The sequence below is a fragment of the Myotis yumanensis genome, unplaced genomic scaffold, assembly GCF_028538775.1.
Source record: "Myotis yumanensis isolate MYYU_CA2020_CCGP unplaced genomic scaffold, mMyoYum1.0.hap1 SCAF_34, whole genome shotgun sequence".
Lineage (NCBI taxonomy): Eukaryota > Metazoa > Chordata > Mammalia > Chiroptera > Vespertilionidae > Myotis > Myotis yumanensis.
The window spans coordinates 158444-164135 of NW_027223785.1; the positions used below are offsets into that span (position 1 = coordinate 158444).

A 5692-nucleotide genomic window follows, 5' to 3' on the forward strand; every position below is an offset into this window, starting at 1 on the left:
TGTTTTCTTTCTGAGCTTGATATTTCTTCTTTTACACCAGTCCCTTTAGCATTTCTTGCATGGCTGGCTTGGTGTTGATAAACTCCCTTAGCCTTTTTTTGTCTGTGAAGCTTCTTATTTCCCCTTCAATTTTGAATGATAGCCTTGCTGGATAGAGTATTCTTGGATTCAGTCCTTTGCTTTGCATCACTTTGTAGATTTCCGTCCATTCTTTTCTGGCCTGATGTGTTTCTGTTGAGAAATCATTTGATAATCTAATGGGAGATCCCTTGTATGTAACTTTCCGTCTCTCTCTTGCAGCCTGTAAGATTCTCTCTTTGTCCTGAACATTTGCCATGGTAATTATGATGTGTCTTGGTGTGGGTCTTTTTGGGTTCACCTTGTTTGGGACTCTCTGGGCTTGTGTGACTTTTTTCTTCCCCACCCCAGGGAAGTTTTCTGATATTATTTCTTCGAATAGGTTTTCTAATCCATGTTCATCTTTCTGTTGTTCTGGCACCCCTATTATTCGTATGTTGTTTCGATTCATGTTGTCCCAGAGCTCCCTTAGGCTCTCCTCCTGTCTTTTAATTTTTTTCTCCATTTGCAGTACAGTTTGAGTGTGTTTTGCTTCCTTGTCTTCTAATTCACTGATTTGGTCCTCCGCTTCTCCCAGTCTACTGTTGATACTTTCAATGGTGTTTTTTATTGCAGCTATATCGCTCTTCATTTCTTCTTGGGTCTTGCAAAAGTTATTGATCTTTTCATCTGTTTCTTCTTGCTTCTTGCATAAGTAGTTGATTTTTTCATCTGTTTCTTCTTGCTTCTTGTACATCCGGTGCATGTACTCTAGGACCCTTATTCGGAATTCTTTTTCCGTCATGTTGCATATCTCTGTCTCACTTAGCTGCTTTTCTGGCGAGTCCTCCTTCTCTTTCCTTTGGGCAATTCTTTGTCTACCCATGTTTGATCTCACTGATATATCTAGTTGTTGAGTCATTCAGTGGTTGCTTCCTGGGTGGCAGTGGCTGCTCCCTGGGTGGCAGTGGCTCCTCGGGCTGTGGTTGCTCCTTGGGCTGTTGTGTTAACAGCGGCTCCTCCATTGATAGCAGGGCTTCTGGTGGGTGCTGTTCACAGGTGTGGTGGCTCTTCTGGTTGCTGGAGGGAGGCTTCACACACAGCAACTGTTCCCCAGGCAGAGCGTGTGGTGATCAAGAGGCCGCAGTTGCTTGGATCTGCTTTCCGTGGAGGGTAGCAGGTCTCCTCTGAGTTCATGAAGTAGTCGCGCTGCTTGAGAGCCATTGCCTCCGGGTTAGTAGCCTGTCTCGGAACAACAAGGTTATTGCCTCACAAGAACAGTGTCAAATCACTCATACTCTCATTATGATCAACATCTATCCATATCCTATATTCATGACACCCACTGTATTCAAAAGGAACAGTGTGGCCAAAATGTTTGTACTAAAAAGCAGGTATGATCTATATGCTCATTGTCCTTATTGTCATGGGAAGACACTGCATCAGTAGGAATATAAGGAGTGAGTGTCTTTGATGAAACAAAGGCCTGATATCTTCTTTGTATCAGAAGTCTAGGGAGCAGATGGATATGGATGTTGGGGTGTATGATAAATGTAAAATCCTAGGAGAGAAGCTGATAATGGACTGAATTGTCCCCATTATAACAGGATATGAACTTTGAGGATGTGGCCATTGCCTTCTCTCCAGGGGAATGGGGAATTCTTGATGAGGCTCAGAGACTTCTGTACTGCAAAGTGATGCTGGAAGTATTTGTACTTGGATCATCTGTAGGTAAGACCCTCACATATATCCTAATGGACTGAGGTGATGGCATCTCTTCCTTGATATTCCACCTGTAGCTTTCTCTCTCCTACAGCCAGACCATGGGCTCTGTAAATTTTCCTCACTCTCATGTGCAATGTGCTATGGATGCCAGTGCTGAGCTATGTGGTAGCCCTGAGAAATAAACTCCACAAACTTCTTTAACACTATTTTCCTCAGAAAGTGCAGCATGTGTCTGGGAGCCAGACATCTTACAGACAGCTTAATGGGCCCCACTTGTTGTTTCTATCCCTGGGAGAGTGACTATGTCTAGATCCATGGTTTCCACTTCTGCACCTTTCCTCTAGATAAAGGTTCTGGGTGACTGCCTGTGCCAGGTTATGTTCTTTACTTACATGAACCATGGGCTCTTCTTGTAAGACCCTCCTTCAATTGGTGTTTGTAATATTACCTTCCCTGTATACTATTACAAATGGATTTTATCTGGACCAGGGCTGAATGGTCACCTCTGTCATCTTTCATTAATACTTGGAATATTTCAGCTTTATGTATTTGTAGGGAAGTTGGTACAGGGAGATCCCTAGTTTTTTTCACAGGGTGAACATGCAGGATGGTCTCATAAGAGGCCTGGCCCAGCTGAGTGGAAACTAGCAGAATGTATGACACAAAGGCTGTTTTCAAATTATATAGGGGACCAGATCAATTCCATCACTGCTTGGACGCAGGTGCAATGGCCACACCTCATCTCACCTTTCCTTTGAACTACTTTACACTTCTGATATGTCATTTCACCTGTGATTTCCTAGCATTCCGCCATGTTCACCTTCGTGGCATTTTTACATTACCTGCTCCTCTGCACTGCTGCCTCCGCAGTATTCTTCAACATTGACCTGCACATGTGTTATGAGGTGCACAAACATATTTAAGTAGTCCTAGAAAAAAAGCTACTTGTTCATTGAATTTTTCCTGAGATTAGACATAGACAAAATTCTTCAGAGCTTGCCTATGTCACCTGAAGACAAGCCTTACTGAACATTGTTAGCCTAAGGAAGCGCTGGAAGTCTTACCTCTCTTCCATGTGGTGCTTGCCATCTTTGTTTCATATTCCTGGTGTGGTCTTCCTTCCTTTACGATATTCAGAGGCCCAGGAATTCACAAAAGCCTCTTATTAATCATTCCTGCTTATCTCTTCTTTTCAAAAAACTTCATAGAGCCATGGTGTCATGAGCCACACACTTTTGTAATGTTACTTCTCTCTGTCACCACAATCAACATTCATTCCCTCACCTTTTTTCTGTTTTCAGGTTGTTGGCATAAATAGGATGATGAGGTACAAATCAGAGCATAGCCATAGAAGGAGAGTCACAGGTCAGGGCTTCTAAGACAGCTCCAGCAACCCAGAAGAACCATCCATTTTTGCAGTGTTTCTCGGTGTTAAAAGATATTTTGCATCTGAATGAGTTACAAGCAGCACATTTGGAGCATAAAGACTTCTTCAGTGAGGCATGTGTGAGAACCTTCTGTTTCAGTGCAAACCCTCACCAGCAACAGAGGAATGCCAGAGGAGAGACGTCCTGGAAAGAAGGTATGGACAAGGCCTCATTTGTGACCAGGTGCAGCTTCTACTTATCAGAGGTGCCTTCAAACAGCAGGGTGGTTGGGGAAGACTCCCAAACTCCCTCAGAGCTTCTCCAGCACCAGGCAACTCATAACACTGAGGAGCCAAACTGTGGCAGTGAGATTTCACAGGAATTTCTCAGTGGAAAAAGTCATCACCAGTGGGGTGATTGTGAAAACGCTTCCAGCTATATCCTCAAAGTTCTTGAATGTCAAGATGTGTGTTCTGGAGAGTGTGGCAAATGTAGGAAAACTTATAAATGAATCTTTAACATCATTCGACATAAAAGAGTTGATACTGGAGAAAAGCCATTTGAATATATAGATTGTGGGAAGTTCATTAATCAGAGTTCCACCCTCTTTTGACGTTAGAGAATTCACACTGGAGAAAAGCCATATGAATGTACAGATTGTGGGAAGTACTTCAGTCAGAGTTCCACCCTCATTCAACACCACAGAGTTCACACTGGAGAAAAGCCTTATGAGTGTAGTGAATGTAGGCAATCTTTTACCCGAAATAGTCAGCTCGTTATCCAGAAGAGAGTTCACACTGAAGAAAAACCATATGGGTGTAGTGAATGTGGGAAGTCTTTTAGGAATAACAGCTCCATACCCATAAGAGAATTCACACTGGAGAAAAACTTTATGAATGCTGTGAATGTGGGAAATTCTTTAGTCAAAATAGCTCCTTATACACAAGAGAGTTCACACTGGAGAAAAACGTTATGGGTGTAGTGAATGTGGCAAGTCCTTTAGGGATATTAGTCAGCTCCTTGTCCACAAGAGAGTTCATAGTGGAGAAAAGCCTTATGTGTGCAGTGAATGTGGAAAGTCTTTTAGGCAAAATAGTCATCTCATTATCCACAATAGAGTTCACAGTGGAGAAAAACCTTATGTGTGCAGTGAATGTGGGAAGTGTTTTAGGCAAAATAGTCAGCTCCTTATCCACAAGCCAGTTCACTCTGGGGAAAAACTTTATGAGTGTACAGATTGTGGGAAATATTTTAGCCAAAAATATAGCCTTATGAGACATCTGAGACTTCACACTGGAGAAAAGCCATAAATGTGAAGGGAATGTTTCATTTTTTTTACTCAGAATAACAACACTAGAGGAGACTTTATGATACACAGTTGCCTTAATATGATCCCTTTTGATCAAGACATACACTCTGCTAGATTCCTCATAATTTTCACGTACAAGTGAGGCTTCAAGGAGCTACTTGAACTTGCCATTCTGCCCAGGCCTCCTATCCAATTGATGTCACTATGAGTGATTGGGGCTGAAGTGATTTCATCTTTAACACCTGGCTCACCTGAACAGTGTGCATCAGTCACAATCCCTGTGTGCTCTCTTGTGCTTGAATAAATTCTAAATATTCTGAACACTTGGAAGTATCTTCATTCCTTTCTCTTTGCCTAGGGAATGGGCCTGATCCAGGGTTTGTCCAGAACACCCATCCTCGGAACAGAAGTGATATCTCTCTCAGGGAGTTCGTGGTTCTCATGTTATGCTGTGATGATTGGCTTAGATTCTATTTCACCAATCTGAACACCACTGGCTATGGTTTATGATATTTTAGTAAAGGTGTTTTTCCTTTTGTACCTTAAATTGTGATGGTTCTATTCACTGCCTGCAATGTTTTGAAAGCACTCTTGTGATTTGTCAGCATGTAAATGTGAACCAATATTGCGGGAACATCAAACCTTCAGTTCTTTGGAAAGGAGAACATGATGGCAGAAAATCATTCTTCATCCCAAACTGGCTTATTTTGCATTGCTGCCCAAGGAGTTGAAAGGAAGATTGCATAACTTTGTAGTCTTAATTTATAGCCTGGTATCTTGGTTATGAGTTAAGCGAATGGTTACCCAGAAGTGGAGGTCTTTGCTGTTCTTCTGTGAAGAATATGAATTATGTTCTTTGTTCACAGTAGGTATTTCTTAATTCTTATCAATGGTTAGGGGAACTCCTCCCCACATACTGCAAAGAAGCCCAGTGCCATGAAGTACGATATTTCATAGTCTTGTGACATTTGTTGTAAGACTCTGAGGTTAACCTACCATTGAGACAGAAACACTGTATTCATAGTGATGAGAAAGTGATTGCAGTATATTATATGGAAAGTGTCTCTTCTGAAAATAAATCCACAAATGTTCCTGGCCTGTGGCTTGTGTGACCTTTGTGTACAGATATTCTCAGCACCTCCAAAAATGTTTCCTCTAGCTGTAGTCATTGGCAGAGAAAATAATTTAAAGGATTTGTGCATTCTCCTGGTCTCTGTAAGGTGTTCACCACAAG

The 5692-nt window shown here is 42.0% G+C and overlaps 1 pseudogene; it reads left to right on the plus strand.

Moving 5' to 3' along the window:
- The first annotated feature begins 1362 nt into the window (after positions 1-1362).
- LOC139000839 (zinc finger protein 300-like) lies at positions 1363-4459 on the plus strand (annotated as a pseudogene).
- The last annotated feature ends 1233 nt before the right edge of the window (positions 4460-5692 follow it).